The sequence below is a fragment of the Octopus sinensis genome, linkage group LG14 (genome assembly GCF_006345805.1).
Source record: "Octopus sinensis linkage group LG14, ASM634580v1, whole genome shotgun sequence".
NCBI classification, from domain to species: domain Eukaryota; kingdom Metazoa; phylum Mollusca; class Cephalopoda; order Octopoda; family Octopodidae; genus Octopus; species Octopus sinensis.
In genome coordinates this window covers 36,135,345-36,156,270 of record NC_043010.1, presented here as the reverse complement: position 1 = coordinate 36,156,270, position 20,926 = coordinate 36,135,345, and the positions used below count along the sequence as shown (strand labels likewise).

Here is a 20,926-nt window from a genome sequence, read left to right as displayed (position 1 = left end):
GCTACTTAAATCATCTCATCAGAATAATAAAGAAAAGGCAAGAGAAACCAAAGAAAGCTGTGCGAGAAAAAATAGCATACTTACTTTAGCTACCATTTGTAAATATTTCCCAATGAAAATTTTTTTCGTCTAGCAATGCTTTTTAAGAGAAAAATCCTTTAATTATCGTCAATGTTCATTAAAGAGACGACGACATAGCTTCCGACAGACGGAATGCTCTGACCCACATTACACTGACTGGCGCTTGCTTCGAAATATCAGCTTGGCGCAAACGAAACAAAAGGGGAATAAGTGGATATAAAACGAATAGAAACACAGAAATTGAAACGAAACGAAACTATTTGATTTCTTTTTTTGTAAATATTCGTTTTTTCTTTTTGTTTAATCATATTTAGTTATTTGAATTAAACGTGAAATATAAACTAGAATGAAAAATAATCGAAGAATATTAGAATTACTTTTATTTTCCATTTTAAACTTTTCTAGTATGAAAGTTTCAAATAATATAAAATAAAGAAAAACGCAAGAAAACAACCCTTTCTAATTTAGGCACAAGGCCAGAATATTTTTGTGGGTTGGGTAGAGTGATAAGTCGATTATATTGTCTATAATACTCAACGAGTATTATTTCATCGACCTCGAAAGGATGAAATACAAAGTCGACCTCGGCGGAATTTGAACTCGGATCTTAATGCCGAAACGCAGGAAAAATATAACAAGAATATTGGAATTATTAAACTTTTTTTTTTTAATATTACATTTTGATTTAAATTAGAATTTTTTTATTTATTTCAGTTAAATATAAAACGTTAAAAGCGGAAGAGAAGAATATTAGATTGTATTAGCAAAAAAAAAAAGATGAGTTACAAAGAGAAGCGTCTGCTTTCATACTTCACAAAACGTATCTAATTTCATTTATCGCGTCCCTCTGAAATAAAAAATCAAAATTTTAACCCACCTCAACAACACTACTTATAATTCCTGTTGCGTCTTATTCGTATATCCTTGGTGTCTATGAATAAACACTAAAACCAGCTTTAAATGATCTGCTGTACATAAAATTCCAATCTATGGAAAAAGCATTGCACCAAAAGCTTGGGTATACACCAATATATCGATCCACAATTATTAATGAAAACATATTGGGGAAAAAAAAAGAAAGAAGACTAATACAATGGATTTGAACATTGGCACAAGAACGAAAACTCGGACGGGTGTTGGATATAGTTGATCTTGAAAGGATTTGAACTCAGAAGGTTTGTATCTATCACATTGCTTTTATTTATTTATTTATTTATTTATGGCGTTTTATTGTTTCTGCCATCCAATGAAGTGGATTTTTTTTCTTTTTGATTAGTTCCAGTGAAATTCTGGGATCGATTTACCCACCTCTTCTCGTATGTGCTCTTGTGCATATACTAAAAAACCATTATCATTGTCTTTCGATTTTTTTTTCTATTTCTTGGGAGTTCAGAATTCAAATGTCGCTGAGGTCGACTTTGCCTTTCATCCTTTCGAATTCGATAAAACAACTACCAGTCAAGTATTGGGTCTATGTGAATGACCTCCTCTCTCATCAAAGACTTTGCTGGCCTTGTGCCAAAAATTAGAATCTTTAAATGGGGGGGGGGACGAACACGTATGACAGAATGGGCGAAGGTAAAGAATACGCACACCACCCGTTTTTGGTGGTTAAGGTTTACATTGAAAACGGGTGGTGTGCGAATTCTTTACCTCTGCCGATAAAATGCTTAGTGGTATTTCCTCAGCTCTTTACGTTCTGAGTTCGAATTCTGCTGCCGAGATCGACATAGTTTTTCATCTTTTTAGGAGTGATAAAATAAATACCAGTTTAAGCACTGAGTCGACGTTATCGACTGGCCATACCCCATAAAATTTCTTGGCTTGTGCATATAGTGGAAAGAATTATTTGGTGTGGGAAATAAAGGTGGTGTGCACATCGAACAAAACAGCGGTATTTCTTCAGGCTCTTACGTTCTGGTTTCAAATTCTGTCGTGGTTGACTTTACCTTTCATCTTTTAGGTAAATTTTTACCGTCCATAAACTAGATACCAGTTGAGTACTCGGGTCAATGTAACTGACTCCCCGCTTCCCACTAAAACTGCCGGCCACGTAACAAAATTCAAAATAATAATTTTTTTTTTAAGGCGGAGGGTCGGCAAAATCGTTAAAGCGGTATATGTTTCAGCTTTCATGATGAGTTCAAATCCTCCCGAGGATAACTTTATCTTTCATCGTTCTGAAGTCAGTTAAATAAAATACCAGAACTAAGATCGATAAAATTTATTAACACCCTCCTCTTAAAAACTGATGTTCCTGTACCTAAACTAGAAACAATTATTTTTTTAAGCGCAATAGTCTAACAGAATCTTGGCACAGTCGGATTGAATATCTCGAGATGATTATTAATGCCGCTGAGTCGTGCTGTGCTCAACTTACCCTTTTATCCTTTCGGAGTCGGTAAAAATAAAGCACCCGTCAAATACTGAGATCGATATAATCGATTTACCCGATATCAGTGGTGGATTAGGTATCGTGGGGTCAGGAGGTTAACCATCACTCCATCTGTTTTGTTTTTTGTTGTGTTTATCATTCGTATTTATATTTTGTATTGAATTTTCAATATCACCTTAATGTATTTTACCATTTGTTTGTATCTGACCCCAAAATCAAATTGTGTTGTCCCTTCTATGTTGGCCCCTAGTGGGCAATAAAAGATCAAGAATCGTTGCTGCGCCGAACACTTAGCAACCTTTCTCCCGTCTCTTTCGCCGAGGTCAACTTTGCGTTTCAACCTTTCAGGGTCTGTAACGTAAGTAAGTACCAGTAAAGTTCTAGAGTCGATATGAACGACTTTCCCATTCTTCTAAGCAAAAAAAAAATTAGTAATTATTTCTGTTCTAACCGTTGTGCAATTTGTGAGTAAAGACTGTATCTCTTCTCTCTATATATAAACGGCAGTTTGTCTGTGTGTGTTTCTGTGTTTCTGTCAGGTTGTACCCTCACCCTGACCACGGCTTTCAACCGATTCTGATGAAACTTGACACACACATAGCCCAATGTCATAATTCAAAACTAACGCAGCGAAAATTTTGAGAAGTTCCCCCAGTTCTGAAAAAAATCGATAAATTCGACATGGAGTCGAGAATCAGAAACACAAACCACAGACTGTCTAGGGGACGCGACTCGACCATTTTAACTAAAAAAAAAATTTACCATCATTTTTTTCCATTTTTTGGCTATAACTCTCTAAAAATGCTTTATAGTTATTTCCCTTACAAACCCGAGCAACGCCGGGCGATACTGCTAGTAGCCAAATAAATCAACCCACGGATCACTGGTGCTTATTTTTCGATCTCCGAATAGATGAAAAAGCTTTGCAAAATTTGAAGGAATATAAACGCGGAGTCACAAAATTGTAGCTGTACGTAATTATCGCGAGTTTTTCGTATTATACATAACCCTATGCTCATTTATGAAGCACTATGAAAGTGTTAAACCTACCTCAGTACTTGACTGATGTTTCATTTTTATCGATTCAGGAATGATGAAAGTTATTGTAGCAATCCCTACAGAAAAGATGAAAGACACTTCGTTCGATAGCATATGTAAGAAAGTGTTATCTAACAATAAAAACCTACTGGAGACTATAATAAAGAACCATGATAAACAACGAGCCAATATACAACCCTTAACAATAAAACGAAACACTTACGTATCTCGGCGAATGTAAAGAATACGCACACCTAGTGTTTAGGTTAGGGTTACGCCGAAAACGGATGGTGTGCGTATTCTTTACCTCCGCCCGGATCTCCTACACTATGTGTTGACCCCCAAAGTACGTATTAAAGATAAATGAATACTTTGCGCTGGTATAGATGTGTGATTAGAGGTTTAGTTCTCAACCACATGGTTTCGGGTTCAATCCCATTGCGGGCCAAGAAAAGCATTGTGAGTGGATTTTATCGACGGAAACTGAAAGAATCCCATCGTATGTATGTATGTATGTGTGCGTTTGTATCTGTTCTCCACCGCTTGACAGCCGGTGTTGGTTTGTTTACGTCCCCATAACTTAATGGTTCGGCCAAAGAGACTAATAGATTAAGAACCAGGCTTGAAGAAAATAAGTACTGGGCTCGATTTGTCTGACTAAAGCCCTTCATTCAAGGCGTCACCCCAGCGTGGCTGCTATCCAATGACTAAAACCAGTAAAGATTGAAAAAATAAAAAACAAATAAATGAGTGACTGTGTGGAGGCGCAGGAGTGGCTGTGTGGTAAGTTTAGGGTTCAGTCCCACTGCGTGACACCTTGGACAAGTGTCTTCTACTATAGCCTCGGGCCAAGCAAAGCCTTGTGAGTGGATTTGGTAGACGGAAACTGAAAATAGCCCGCCGTATATATATATATATATATATATATATATATATGAGTGTGTGTGTGAGATTGTCCTCCAACATCGCTTAACAGCGGTTCGGCAAAAGTGACCGATAGAATAAGTACTAGGCTTACAAAAAAATAAGTCCTGGTGTCGATTTGCTCGACTAGAAGCGGTGCTCCAGCATGGTCGCAGTCAAATGACTGAAACAAGTAAAAGAATAATACGATGTTGCAACAGTTTTATGAGACATTAAGTATTACTATTTTGAGAAAACTCTTCTACGTCTGTAGCCCTAGGTAATCAGTCAATGTCTTTATAAAAGTATATAATGTATGCCAGGACCACTTGTACCAATTCGCAATTGGCATTATAGACATTGCAGCAGTACAGTGACTTGAAATCAATAGATTAGTCAGAGTAATTTCTTAGTTTCTCAGCTAACTTCAGCCCAGTATTGTAGTTAGTTGCACGCACGCCATTGCTTGCTGTCAATTATTTGAAACACCGTCGTGTGTGTGTGCGTGTGTTTGTGTGTGTGTGTTCACGGAATGTAAAATTGTTCTTGTCGTGTGCAAGCTGGTCATCAGCCTGTATACTAAATTATAGTTGTTGTTTGGCTCCGAGTCAGCTCTGATCGAGCAGATCTCTGGTCAAAATCGTTCCAACAATGACCAGAGGCTATAATATTATCAAATGTATCATTTAAGACAGTTGGATCCGCTCTGATGTGGTTCTTGACTGCTATTTTCAGAAACTCTCGAGCAACTTCATAAAACGCCCCTACACAAACGCGTACGCATTGTTCGGCGAAAATATTGTTGGTGGTGGGAAGGGTTTCTTGTCATCTAAAAATTATTTCAATTCCCTTGTGAAGCCATTTCATTTTTAGTGTCTTTGGGAAAGGTACGAATATCTCACTTCCAGTTTTCCTTGGAAACATACAATATATGTGTTTAGTCATAAAAAGACATCGTTAATCATTAATCAAACAAAATACCTCCCAGTATTAAGTTACGCGTTCAAGGTCGTCTTTGCCTTTTATCCCTCAAGGCTTGATAAAATAAATCAACAGACATTTTAAGCATTGCATGCTTTTATCAGAAATCTTTTATGATAATGCTTTCTCATACTTCTTTCTTCATACCCAGTTCTTCGTAAACCTCAACGTTTTTTTTAAAATTTGTCCTTGAAATATCCCCTCTTCTGTCGCCCTTGTGGCAAATAAAAAAAAAAAAGCAATTGTTGTTATCATTTCTTGTTGCAGTTAGAGGAGTAGGCAATCCGTTGCCAGTGGTTTGCGTTAGACAGGTTTGAACGACACCTTCCCAAAGCAAATAGAATTGCAATCTAACATTCATTGATTTTAATATTTATGAACCGGAAGGCGGCGAGCGAGCAGGATCTTTAGCATGCTGGACAAAATGTTTAGCTTCATTTCGTTCGTCGTTACATTCTGCGTTCAAATTCCGCCGAGATAGATTTAGTCGTTCGTCCTTTTGGCGTCAATAAAAGAAGTACCAGTTGAGTACTGGGGATCGATGTAACCGGCTTACCGCCTCCACCCCCGAAATTGCTGGCCTTGTACTAAAATGTGAAACCAATATTTAAGAGCCTGAAGGCAGCAAGCAGGTAGAATCGTTAGCACGCCAGGCAAAATGCTTAGCGGCATTTCGTTTGTAGCGGACGCTTAATGAAACTCTCTCTCTCTCTCTCTCTCTCTCTCTCTCTCTCTCTGTAATATATAACATAAATACGGATGTAGCAGATAACAGCTAGCCTTCGGCCGTTTGGACCCTGTTGTGTCCACTACTCTGTCTGGTTGGTATTGGCGCAATTTGTCTCTTACTCTATTACGCACCAATGTGCAACATAACCAATCGCAGCCTTCTGATAAGGTCCCGTGACACAGTCTTCTAGATCTCCGTTGGAGCCTCCTAGTCCCTATAAAAGGCTAGTTACAACAACCGTATTTCGTCTTGGTTCTAGACCTTCTAAAGTCTAACCACTGACCACAGAGCACACAGCCAGTTCCAGACAACACCAGCAGCATTCAGGACCTCCATCTCCATCACCACCGTCTTCTTAACGACGCCAACAACATCTCTACGTACACAGCAACATTCACCCAGGTCTATCTCCACAGTTTGTGAATTACTTCACCATGGTTAACAGCAAGTACAATCTGCGAGATCTTCCTGTATCAAGTAACCGGCTCTGCATAGTAGCCACAACCGCTTACACGACACGTGCTTCAACCGGCTCTGCATTGTAGCCACAATTTCTTGTTACAGCACTTCAACTATTGTGTACCTTACTACGAACTGGTATTTATCTTCATTGTGTCTGGACTTTTAGCGTCCTGTTATAGACTCTTTCTATGCTCTGTATTTTATCTCACACGCATACACCCTTGTTTGTACACACATACACTTTATGTATGCATGACGGCCTGTCTATTATTATTATTATTATTATTATATATGTATATATGTCGCACACACTGACACACACATGTTAACACCTAAATAAAAACCTTTCTCTTAACATTCTACGGTTGTGTCGTCTTTCTTTTCCTTCTGGCACTTGTACTCATTTATCTTTTTTGCTTTTATTGCAAGCGACCGTGCGGTGTATTAAAGGAGTTATTCATTCGTCACTTCTCCTTCGCACAGTCGTTCTACACGTTCTTTACTTTCTGAGTTCAAATTCCGCCAAGGTCGACTTTGCCTTTCATCCTTCCGGGGTCGATGAAATAAGTACCAGTTGAACACTGGGACCGATGTAATCGACTAAACTCATCCACCAGAATTTCAGGCCTTGTGCCTATAGTAGAAAGGAATATTTAATAACCTGAGGGTGGTGAGCAGGCAGAATCGATGTAAGGCGGCGAACTGGCAGAAACGTTAGCACGCCGGGCGAAATGCGTAGCCGTATTTCGTCTGTCGTTACGTTGTGAGTTCAAATTCCACCAAGGTCGACTTTGCCTTTCATCCTTTCGGGGTCGATAAATTAAGTACCAGTTATGCACTGAAGTGGATGTAATCGACTTAATACCTATATCTGTTCTTGTTTGTCCCCTCTGTGTTTAGCCCCTTGTGGGTAATAAAGAAATAGGTATTTCGTCTGCCGCTACGTTATGAGTTCAAATTCCGCCGAGGTCGACTTTGCCTTTCATCCTTTCGGGGTCGATAAATTAAATACCAGTTACGCACTGGGGTCGATATAATCGACTTAATCCGTCTGTCTGTCCTTGTTTGTCCCCTCTGTGTTTGGCCCCTTGTGGGTAGTAAAGAAACAGGTATTTTTCCCGCCGCTACGTTCCCTTTGTCCTTGTTTGTCCCCTCTATGTTTAGCCCCTTGGCGGGGCAATAAAGAAGTAAGGATGTATTCCTTCTGGCTATTTACGTTCTGAATTCAAATCGTGCGGAGGTCAGCTTTCACTTTCATCCTCTTGGGGTTGGTTAAATAAACACCAGTTAATTATTGGAGTTGATTAAATCCCTCAAAAACGCTAACCTTGTACTTAAATTAGAAAATAATATTTGAAAACCTCCTCGAGCTAAATCGCAGGATTGCAAGTTCCTGTAGTTTTTGAGTAATATCTGGGATGGAATTTAATCTGAATTATGATTTGGCCTTTATCTCTCTGGGACTGATTAAATAAATACTAATCATACACTCTTTTACTAGTTTCAGTCATTTGACTGTGGCCATGCTGGAGCACCGCCTTTAGTCAAGTAAATCGACCCCAGGACTTATTCTTTGTAAGCCTAGGACTTATTCTATCGGTATCTTTTGCCGAGCCGCTAAGTTACGGGGACGTAAACAGACCAGCATCGGTTGTCAAGCGATGTAGGAGGGGACAAACACAAACGCACAAACATATAAACATACGTACATACATACATACATACATGCATGCATGCATACATACATACATACATACATACATACATACTACATACATACATACATACATACATACATACATATATATATATATATATATATATATATATATATATATATATATATATATATATATATATATATATATATATAATATATATATATATATATATATATACGACGGGCTTCTTTCAGTTTCCGTCAACCAAATCCACTCACAAGGCTTTGGTCGGCCCGAGGCTATAGTAGAAGACACTTGCCCAAGGTGCCACGCAGTGGGACTGAACCCGGAACCTTGTGGTTGATAAGCAAGCTACTTACCACACAGCCACTCCTACGCCTATGGAGATATATTTGATTGACGACACTCTAATTTTTACAAGTCAAATATGAGGCACCAGAAGGTCATGGCGATGGTGATGTGGCTGATGGTGCAGTGGCTGCGGCAGCAGTGATGCTGCACACCACAGAGTAGAGGAAGACCTTAATCCTAATAATTAAGAAATCGCGTTTATAGCGATAGCTCGACTTTGCTTATAATCTCTTCTGGATCGATAAAATAATTACCACTAGAGTATTGGAGGTCGATACAATCGACTATACTGCTGACCCTTTCACCTTGTGCCTTAGAAAACACCATCACGGTTACAACTGCTGCTGCTGCTGTTGCTACAGCTGCTGATGTCTATTGTTATATTCGTGGGATAACTGAAGAAAAAAAATGTGGGACAGGGCAAAATTATATGTTTTGCAGAATTTACTCTCTCTCTCTCTCTCTCTCTCTCCCTCTTTCTCTCTCTCTCTATACTGTGAGTCCAGATCTCATCCTTCTAGGACTGTGAAGTTGTTGGTGCATTGTTGAAGCTTTTAACCTCGTGTAGCCTCCCACCCGTAAGAGATCATCTTGCAGATCAAAGACATACTAAACAATACTATCTGATGCATGCATTCTTTTTCTTTATTTGCGTGTTTTGGGGATTTGCAGGAGAGTGGTTTCGAAGAGATTTGGCTGCAATTTCTCGCAAATCAAGGAACAACCTTAAGCAGGATATTCTTAACCATAGGGTAACCACAGGTCATGGGAATATGGAAGTAATGGCACTCAGGACTCTAGATTATTATTATTATTATTGTTGTTGTTGTTGTTGAGTGAGAGAGCAGTGCATGTCATCAAAGTGACACTGGGGTAAAATATACGAAGCCCAGTATACCCATCATGGCTACCCGTCTGATAAGGGTATACTAGGCACATGCATCAATCACAATCATATGTGCGCGACATGGTGATCTCATATCAAGATAAGCAGCACACGACCTTTCAGGCTTTGTACCAACAGTAGAAAGGTTTATTGCTATTTTAAGCATTTTGCCCGTTTTTAACGTTCTGATTTCAAAATCCACCGAGGCCCACTTTGCCTTTCATCCTTCCGGGGTCGATAAAATAAGTACCATTTGAGTATTGGGTGGGGGTCGATGTAATCGACTAATCTCCTCCCCCAAATTTCAGGCTTTGTGCCTATAGTTGTTATTCATCTCACGTTGCTCTGCGATCACTTCCACACCTGGCGCGTTGTACACCGTACACCTGTTCATGAAACTTCGATTTGATGGCGGAAGTGAGCTTAATGTGCGGCACGTACGTTTGATCACTATAGACAAATCGTTTGTGCGTGTCGTTCGGCAAAAACTGAACACTCATACGCCGTCTTCGATGGTAATCCATCATCATCATCATCATCATTATCATTATCATCCTTATTATCATCATTATCATCATCATTATTATCATCATTATCATCATTGTTATCATCATCATTGTTATCATCATCATCGTTATCATCATCATTATCATCGTCATCGTTAACATCATTATCATCGTCATCGTTATCATCATCATTATCATCATTATCATCATCATCGTCATCATCATCATCATTATCATCATCATCATCATCATTATCATCATCATCATCATCATTATTAAGGCGGCGAGCTGGCAGAATCGTTAACACGCCGAGGTCGACTTTGCCTTTCACCCTTTCGGGGTCTATAAAATAAGTACCAGTTACGCACTGGACTCGATGTAATCGACTTAATCCCTTCCTCCAAATTTGAGGCGTTGTGTTTCCAGTAGAAAGGGTTATTATTTTACACAACAAAACCTTTATGGGTTTTTTCCCCCTGTTTTGTTTTTGGTTATCCATATTGAAAATCCAAATTATTAGCACTTTAGAGGGCTAGGTAAAGAAAATAATCCTGTCAGTCTTGCGAAAATGGTTTGGGGGACATAGTGGAGAATCGCTTAGAGGTTTAGGACCTTGAAAAGGTTAAGATCCTTTTCACTCCGTGGCTCCGTCACTGGTGCAGCGAAGTTCATACGTGTGGCATACTACAGGATTGTAATCTTGTGTTAATGTTAAAAGTAATAATAATAATGATGACGATTCTGATTTTAAACATGGTACTGTAACTGATGCTTCGTGTTTCGCTTATGTGCTCAATGCGCTGGAAGAAAGAATGAGTGGGAGAGAGAGCGCGGCCCATCTGTGACACTACATAATTAGTGACGCTTTTACTGTATAATTGTAACAGTATCACTGCTTAATTGGAAACTGTCGCTGAATAATTAGTGATAGTCACTATATAATTAGTTAACAGAAAAGTTCTTTATAACCGTTGGCAACGAGGACTGTATAAGTGGTTGCTGACATTATAATTATTGATATTGTTACTATATAATTCGTTGATAGCGAGATTCTTTCTTGCTAGTAGCAACGAGGACTATAAAAATGGTGGCTGGCATAATTCGTGACTGCATAACTTGAATTAGTGTCGCTGCTGTATAATTAGTGACTGTACCACGGTACAGTCATTCATCATACATCATCACTGTATAATTGATGACAAGATGTTTTGTACTTAGTGACAGTGAGGACTGTATAAATGACGACAGCAGTACTAAATAATTACAAACTGTCACTATATAATTGGTAGTCGGTGACACTATATGATTGTTGGTGGCATTGAACACCGTATAGGTATCAATGACACTATAATTGGTGACCGTCGCTATATAAATAGTGGCAATTGACACTATATAATTAATTGCGATTACACTGTATAAAAAGATAGCAATGACACTGTATAATAGGTTCCTATGGTTCATAATGACACTGTCATTATGCAGTGTCACCAATAGTAACGTGCAAGTGCCTGAACACTCCACAGACACGTGTACCCGTAACCCAGTTCTCGGGGAGATTCAGCGTGACAAGGCTGGCCCTTTGAAATACAGGTACAGCAGAAAGAAAGAGAGAAAGTTGTGGGTGAAAGAGTACAGCAGGGTTCGTCACCACCCCCTGCCGGAGACTCGTGGAGCTTTAGGTGTTTTTGCTCAATAAATACAACGCCCGGTCTGGGAATCGAAACCGCGATCCTACAACCGCGAGTCCGCTGCCCTAACCACTGGGCCATTGCGCCTCCACACACACTATATACACAATACATAAATTTATGGCAGCGATACTGTGTTTGGCGGACATCTTGCTTAAGTTTAGATTTGAACTCAAAGCCTACACTGTTGTGTCTGGGAATAGTCATTTTCTTTTTTTGAATTTCCACTTGTTTCTTATTTTTATTTTCCTAAAATTTTCGTTGCGTCTTGCAACCTTTTCAATAGTGAATCAGAAAAGTTTTTCTGTTTGAAAATAAAACAGAATGAAATAAAAATAAAGCACAGCGAAACAGAACTTTCCAGTTCCAGAAAATCTCAAGTGTGTGGTTGTTGTTGTGATCTATTATTCGCCTCTCCTCTTTCTAAACCAGTTTATCAACCAATCTACACGATAGTCTTGTGATTCAACTTCCTCTCGGTAATGTTTAAGGATCCGTCTCGTTGATATTTAACAGCCCTCAAGTCAGTCCTGCTTGAGCAAATATATTAGGAGAAAGGGTGCCGGCCGTGACTATCGCTTATTTATTTATTTATTTATTTATTGTTATTATTTTTGAGTGAGAGAGCATTGCATGTCATCAAAATGACACTGGGGTAAAATATATGAAGCCCAGAATACCCATCATGACTACCCGTCTGATAAGGGTACATCAGGCACATGCATCACAACCATATGTGCACGACATGGTGATCTCATATCAAGATAAATAGCACATGACCATGCAGGTGGGACCCAGTTAGAATTTTCTTCTGGTCGTGTTACCCATCCCGCTCAAAAGGTTCCAGAATAAGGGCTGTTTAAAGATGTTGAACGAAACACCCATGTTTCCAGAGGTGAATTATTCAAACCCCGAAGAATCCCTCTCAACACATGGCTATGATGCTCCCCCACTACTTCTGCTTGTTATCAGAGATGCACATATCGTCAGCCACTAAGGGACATGCTCAGCTGGTTAAGGTCAAACAACTGACAAGCAAATCTGTGTTATTGAGCAGAATATTTGCTATAGCCCATCTTCTATTATTATTATTATTATTATTATTATCAAACGGACAAAACCCTTTGTAACTTTCGTCCTGTGTTTTGTCCTTTTATGTTTTAATTGATTTTTGTTAGCCCTTTGTGGCCAATAAACGAACGAATTATTATTATTTGAGTGGTGTATTTTAGTATCACCATTATCCAGTGTTTCCTTTCGCTTTCTTTTTTAAGTCTCACGGTGTAATTCTAGGCAGATTTGGTCGCTATTTCCTGAAATTTAAGTGACTACGTAGATGCTCTTTTCTGAAGAAAAGTAACTCAGCGCTTCCGAAAGACACAGTCAGAGTCCTGAATCGCTGCTAATACTACTTCTACTTAATGGCTACGATTTGCAAACCAAATACTAAAGCCAGTAAATTTAAGTGTAATCCCAAACCGTTCCATATGTTATCTTACTGCGTTATATTGATATCTTTCAAATGCGTAGTTACTAGGAACTGGTTATTGTTTTTATATTCCATTTTCCTTCTCTTTCTTTCTATCACTGCTTTTCTTTTTTTGCTTTTCAAGTTAAACACAATCGACTGAATTTCTTATGTCTTTTTACTCAGACTTTATTATGTTAAACGTCTGAGAGGAATAGAAAAGGTTAAGTAAAGTATGGCGTGAGATTTGAGAGTTTTGTCTCGAATATTTTTCCACTTCCGATGCATTGTTTTGTTTTAGTCTCCGCAAACATACAAAAGCTCTCTCTCTGAAAGAGATTAAATTTGGTGGTAGTGAGTATTCTCAAATATATCGACTCTAGTTAGCACGCCGGGCGAAATGCGTAGCCGCATTTCGTCTGCCGTTATGTTCTGAGTTCAAATTCCGCCGAGGTCGACTTTGCCTTTCATCCTTTCGGGGTCGATAAATTAAGTACCAGTTACGAACTAAGGTCGATGTAATCGACTTAATACCTATGTCTGTCCTTGTTTGTTGCCTCTGTGTTTAGCCCCTTGTGGGTAATAAAGAAATACGTATTTCGTCTGCCGTTATGTTCTGAGTTCAAATTCCGCCGAGGTCGACTTTGCCTATCATCCTTTCGGGGTCGATTAAATAAGTACCAGTTACGCACTGGGGTCGATGTAATCGACTTAGTCCGTTTGCCCGTCCTTGTTTGTCCTCTCTGTGTTTAGCCCCTTGTGGGTAGTAAAGAAATAGGTATTTCGTCTGCCGCTACGTTCTGAGTTCAAATTCCGCCGAGGTCGACTTTGCCTTTCATCCTTTCGGGGTCGATTAATTAAGTACCAGTTACGCACTGGAGTCGATGTAATCGACTTAATTCGTTTGTCCGTCCTTGTTTGTCCTCTCTGTGTTTAGCCCCTTGTGGGTAGTAAAGAAATATATATCGACTCTAGTATTTAACTGGTACTTTATACTGACTCCGGATAAAATAGTCGAAGGATGCAAAGCAAACTTGGTTCCGGTAAGACTTGAACTCAAACCTTAAAAAGCCATAATTAAATACCGCAAGACCATTTTATCTCACGCTCTACCGATTGTGCTATTCTACCGCATTCCGTTATTAATTATAAGACTGATTTCTAGCATGAGTTCCAACTAGGAAATTAGGAGGTGAGGAAACAGTCACTTACTCTTTTACTTGTTTCAGTCATTTGACTGCGGCCATGCTGGAGCACCGCCTTTAGTCGAGCAAATCGACCCCAGGACTTATTCTTTGTAAGCCTAGTACTTATTTTACTGGACTTTTGCCGAACCGCTAAGTTACGGGGACGTAAACATACCAGCATCGTTGTCAAGCGATGTTGGGGGAGGGGACAAACACAGAGACACAAACATATACACATATATATACACATATACGACGGGCTTCTTTCAGTTTCCGCCTACCAAATCCACTCACAAGGCTTTGGTCGGCCCGAGGCTATAGTAGAAGACACTTGCCCAAAGTGTGGTTGGTAAGCAAGCTACTTACCACACAGCCACTCCTGCGCCTATACTTGTATCATAATTTCTGGTATCGACCACGGGAGATTAAAGTTTAAGTTAGCATTTGTCGAATCCGAATTTGTTATCACTGTACAGAAAAGAAGACGCTGTTATTTGTGTTAACAGAGTAGCAGACCGGCAAACTCGGTATATTCTTTTCTACTCTAGGCACAAGGCCCGAAATTTTTGAACCCAGTACGCAACTGGTACTTAATTTATCAACCCCGAAAGGAGCAAAGGCAAAGACGACCTCGGCGGAATTTGAACTCAGAACATAAAGACAGATGAAATACCTATTTCTTTACTACCCACAAGAGGCTAAACACAGAGAGGACAAACAAGGACAGACAAACGGATTAAGTCGATTATATCGACCCCAGTGCATAACTGGTACTTATTTAATCGACCCCGAAAGGATGAAAGGCAAAGTCGATCTCGGCGAAATGTGAACTCAGAACGTAACGGCAGATGAAATACCGCTAAGCATTTCGCCCGGCGTGCTAACAATTCTGCCAGCTTGCCGCCTTTAGGATGTATAATATTAAGCAGATTTAAGACGACAAACTGACAGAATCGTAAGCACAACAGGCAAAATGCTTAGCAGCATTTCGTCCATCCTTACATTCTGGGATCAAATTCTGCTGAAGTCGACTTTGCCTTCCGGCGTCGATAAATTAAGTACCAGTGAAACAGTGGGGTCGATGCAATCGACTTATACCCCCTACATGGCTTCCTTGTGGCAAGTTTCGGTAAATTAAGTACTAGTTACGTACTGGGGTCGCTCTAATTGACTGACCCACTCCCCAAAAATTTCAGGCCTTGTGCCTATAGTAGAAAGGATTATTATTATTATTATTATTATTATTATTATTATTATAAAGGGCAGTGAGCTGGCAGAATCGTTAGCACGCCGGGCAAAATGCTTAGCAGTATTTCGACCGTCGCTACGTTCTGAGTTAAAATTCCGCCGAGGTCGACTTTGCCTTTCATCCTTTCGGGGTCGATAAGTTAAGTACCAGTTACATACTGAGATCGAGCTAATCGACTGGCCTCCCCCACCCCCAGAATTTCCGACCTTGTGCCTATAGTAGAAAGGATTATTATTATTAACCCACAAAACTATTACTCTAATTATTAGAGTATAGAGTCTAATATATTCCTATACCCACAACACTAGACTTTCAAAATCATCATCATCGTAGCTTGCTTACCAACCACATGGTCCCGGGTTCAGTCCCACTGCGTGGCGCCTTGGGCAAGTGTCTTCTACTATAGCCTCGGGCCGACCAAAGCCTTGTGAGTGGATTTAGTAGACGGAAACTGAAAGAAGCCCATCGTATATATGCATATATATATGTGTGTGTGTGTGTCTGTTTCCCCCCCCCCAACATCGCTTGACAACCGATGCTGGTGTGTTTACGTCCCCGTAACCTAGCTGTTCTGCAAAAGAGACCGATAGAATAAGTACTAGGCTTACAAAGAATAAGTCCTGGAGTCGATTTGCTCGACTAAAGGAGGTGCTCCAGCATGGCCACAGTCTGAAACAAGTAAAAGAGTCAATAGTGTTGTTGGATGGTAATATCTCTTCAAGAGAAGTCAATAGTTTAGTTTTATTTTACAAATCTTTTATTTGCTTCAGCCATACGACCGTGGCCATGCTGGGGCACCGCCCTGATTACCGGGATCGATGTCATCGACTTACCCCATTCCCCCGAAATTATTGGACTTGTGCCAAAATTTAGAACCGATATTAAGCAGGTTTGGCAGCGACATCTGACAGGTTGAGAGATTATGCTGAGGTTCTCTCTAATCAGCACTCATCAAGCAGATCTTTGATCAAAAGGTGTTCCAGCTTCCCCCACCTCCTCCACACGCACACAGAGACACTGCTATCGCTTTGAGATACATTTAGCTATAATTTATCTAGAACTATATTCCAGACAGGCTTGTGCGTGTGAGTATCTGTATGCTTTATATCAAACAGTGGAACCTCGGTTTACGAATGCCTCTCATCACGAACAAATCGGTTTACGAAAAGTTTTTGGAACATAAAACGTGTCTGGCGACAAACGGTATCTCGAGTAACGAACACGCAAATAGGCAACAGCAGTTGGCAGCAATCTGGGAATATCAGCGGGAGAACGTAGGCTGCTGTCTAGCTTAGGCTCAGTGCACATCTCTGCTCGAATTCGCTGTGCGTTCTCTTGAATTCCCTATGGGAAAAAGGATTTCGGTTAACGAACATTTCGGGTATCGAGCGGCCTTCAGGAACGAATTAAATTCGTGAACCAAGCTTCCACTGTAAACACTTTCAGAGGGACCTTTTGTCAACTAATTGCATTGATAATCTCAGTTGATCGAAGTTTTTCAATTCACTACATGTGGGATTCGAACGACAACTTTTTTCTTTTGACATGCTCGTCGTAAACTCGGTGGCAGCATCACGGATGACAACGCACGCCGACAAGACCAACAAGGATGTCTTTACGTGGATCGTTCGAACTGTAAGAAATAGAGTCAAATTTCCCTCAAAGCATACCTACCATCCTAAAAAAACTACATTGGATATAATCCTAGATACACTGTATCTTAAAATGAAATGGTCCTGGCTGGAACATCTTTTTCAAAATAAGATATGCTTGATCAGAGCTGAACTGGAATTAAACTATTAAGAAGATAATGATGACAAGACATCTACTAACATTCCACCGTGGAAGTTTCTATGCAATCGCTCAACCTCGTAGAAATAGCAGTCAAATTTTCCTTAAATTACACTTTTGCCATTTTAAAAAATGTGAAAGAGGACATGGGATAATGCAATCCTAGATACACTATGCCCGAACAAGCAAGCAAAAGGAAAAAGTTGGGGTTGGAATGTCTTTGAATATACATCCACAGGATCAAACCTGACCTACGGCTAAACAACGAGGACGTTCTCCAAAGATGTCTTCTTCAACGCGTCAGTAGATGGATCAGACCAAGAGAATCTGTATCACACCATCTCGGTGTGGATGAGATGTGAGACTGGTGGCAAGGTTTGGTAAGAACTGCTGCTGTTGCTGAGAGCTGCTGCTATCATTACTCCATACTACTACTACACTACTATTACTATTACTGCTGCTGATGCAGTTGTGAAGGAACAGCTAGCTGCTGCTACTACTACTACTACTACTACTACTACTACTACTGCTGATGATGATGATGCTCCTTTACTGTTGCAACTACTACTGATGATGATGATGATGATGCTTTACTATTGCTACTACTACTACTACTACTACTACTACTACTACTGCTTATGATGATGATGAATATGATGCTTCTTTGCTGCTGCTGCTACTACTACTACTACTACTACTACTACTGCTGCTGCTGCTGATGATGATGATGATGCTTTACTGTTGCAACTACTACTACTGCTGCTGATGAATATGATGCTTCTTTGTTGCTGCTGCTACTACTATTACTACTGCTACTGCTGATGATGATGATGCTTCTTTACTGTCGCTGCTGCTGCTGCTTCTACTACTACTACTACTACTGCTGATGCAGTTGTTGAGAGCTGCTATAACTGCTGTTGCGAGTACTACTACTGCTCCTACTGCTGCTGATCTTGGGTGCTACTACTACTGCTATGCAAGTACTGCTATTACTACAATACTGCCCATGTTACTTCTCTACTGTTACAGTTACTACTACTACTGTTGTTGCTGCTGCTGCTGCTGCTACTACTACTACTGCTGCTGCTGCTGCTGCTGCTGCTACAACGGCCATTACTCTGTTTCTACTACTACTCCTACTGCTGCCACCATCATCGCCACCACCACCGCCGCCGCCGCCGCTACTACTACTACTGCTGCTGCTGCCGCTGCTACTATTACCATCACTACTACTACTGCAACTGCTGCTACAACTACCGTTACTCTGTTTCTACTACTACTCCTACTGCTGCCACCACAACCACCGCCGCCGCCGCCGCCGCTACTACTGCTGCTGCTGCTTCTGCTGTTGACGCCATTGCCTGTTTGTTCCGTTGCTATCACCTGCATCGGTGTACCTACCTGTTCAGCCGCAGCGTTCCAATTACTTCGGCTTGCTGCTGCTGTTCTGGTAAATCAGTACAATGGGAATAAAAGGCAGATGAAACGTCTAGTGCAGGGATTCATAACCCCTTCTCTTTGTATTGTGTCCCTTATCCTTCGCCCTGGTGGCAAATAGGAGAAATTGGTGGCGAGCTGGCAGAAACATTAGCACGCCGGGCGAAATGCTTTGTAGTATTTCATCCACCGCTGCATTCTGAGTTCAAATTCCGCCGAGGTCGACTTTGCCTTTCATCCTTTCGGGGTCGATAAATTAAGTAGCAGTTACGCACTGGGGTCGATGTAATCGACTTAATCCATTTGTCTGTCCTTGTTTGTCCCCTCTGTGCTTAGCCCCTTGTGGGTAGTAAAGAAATAGGCAAATAGGAGAAATTGTTATATTATTATTATTATTATTATTATTATTATTATTACTCTTTGCTCTCTTTACTCTTTTACTTGTTTCAGTCATTTGACTGTGACCATGCTGGAGCGCCGCCTTTAGCCGAGCAAATCGACCTCAGGACTTATTCTTTGTAAGCCGAGTACTTATTCTATCGGTCTCTTTTGCAGAACTGCTAAGTTACGGGGACGTAAACACACCAGCATCGGTTGTCAAGCGATGTTGGGGGGACAAACACAGACACACACACACACATACATATATACGACGGGCTTCTTTCAGTTTCCGTCTACCAAATCCACTCACAAGGCTTTGGTCGGCCCGAGGCTATAGTAGAAGACACTTGCCCAAGGTGCCACGCAATGGGACTGAGAACCCGGGACCATGTGGTTGGTAAGCAAGCTAATTACCACACAGCTACTCCTACGCCTATTATTATTATTATTATTATTATTATTATTATTGACCCACAAAACTATTACCCCAAAATATCCCTATACCCACTTTACTGGTGTGTCATCCTTATCATCACCATCGTCATCATCTGTAGCAGACTAACAGATGATGATAACAAGATGCCAACATCACTTGAAGAGAAGTCAATAGTTTAGTTTTATTTTACATGTCTTTTGTTCGTTTCGCTCATTCGACTTGGCCATGCTGGGGCACCGCCTCGAAAGAAATAGTTGAACAAATCGGCCCCGGCATTTATTTTTTTAAGCCTGGTATTTCTTCTGTCAGTTTCTTGATCAGGAACGCTATGTTACAGAAATGTAAACAAACCAACACCGGTTGTCAAGAGGTGGTGGGTCCCCCCCCCCACACACACATATTACTTTTGTTATTATTATCATCATCATCATCTCCCTTTCATTCAGCCTCTTTTTTCCAGTCATCTCACCATGTTGGACCGTTGAACTCGGCACATTTTTCTCTCTCCGTTTCTTGCACTTTTTTTCCATCTTTTTTTTCTTCTCAATCCTTTCTGCCGAAGAGCATGATACCCCCTTACTTCTTTCCACAAGGCCTTAGAGTTAACTCTGTCGCCTACATTGAAGTCTTGGAAATAATTAAGCCCTGGATAGACAGTGTATGCAATGGAAGGCCATATGTGTTTCAGTAAGACTCTGCACTATCACACATGGCTCTCGTAACACAGGAATGGATGACTGAAAATTTTCATGATCACATAACCCCTAACATTTGGACTCTTAACTCCCCAGATATCAATCCATTGGACTATTTTGAGAGAGAGAGAGGGCGGGGGGTCAATGAACACGCCCATAACACCAAAGATTCTATGAAAGCTGCCATAGTCAGAGTAATGTCCAAAATGAACCAGGACCACTTGATTCGAGCATGTAGATGATTTAGATCTCGTATAGAAACAGTTATTGAAGCTGAAGGTGGCTTTATTGAATAACATTATAGAAAAGAAAGTTTATTTTTAATCCTTATAGCATTTTTTGATAAATAAAGTTATTTGTTGTTATATATCTGGGGTTTTTTTTATAAACAGAAATCTGTCCTCAAATATCTTACGCACCCTCTGTGTGTGTGTGTGTGTGTGTGTGTGTGAGTGTAAAAATCAACACCAGTCGCCAGTGAGAGGAACACAAAGACATACATTGATACACGCACACATACACACTGGGCTCCCACTCAGTTTCTAAAATACATTCACAAGCCATTATATATCTATTTTT

At 40.3% G+C, this 20,926-nt stretch overlaps 2 protein-coding genes across 2 annotated transcripts in view; one reads left to right on the top strand and one right to left on the bottom strand.

Moving 5' to 3' along the window:
• Positions 1 to 263, bottom strand: part of LOC115219322 (serine-rich adhesin for platelets) — a 224,147-nt gene extending 223,884 nt beyond the window's left edge. Inside the window, exon 1 of the mRNA XM_036508873.1 lies at positions 85 to 263. The gene's annotated coding sequence lies outside the window, so the exon portion shown is untranslated. The remainder of the gene's footprint in view (positions 1 to 84) is intronic.
• A 627-nt stretch (positions 264 to 890) lies between these two features.
• The window catches only part of LOC115219470 (allantoicase), a 97,273-nt gene continuing 77,237 nt past the window's right edge, over positions 891 to 20,926 (top strand). Inside the window, exon 1 of the mRNA XM_036508876.1 lies at positions 891 to 1,256. The gene's annotated coding sequence lies outside the window, so the exon portion shown is untranslated. The remainder of the gene's footprint in view (positions 1,257 to 20,926) is intronic.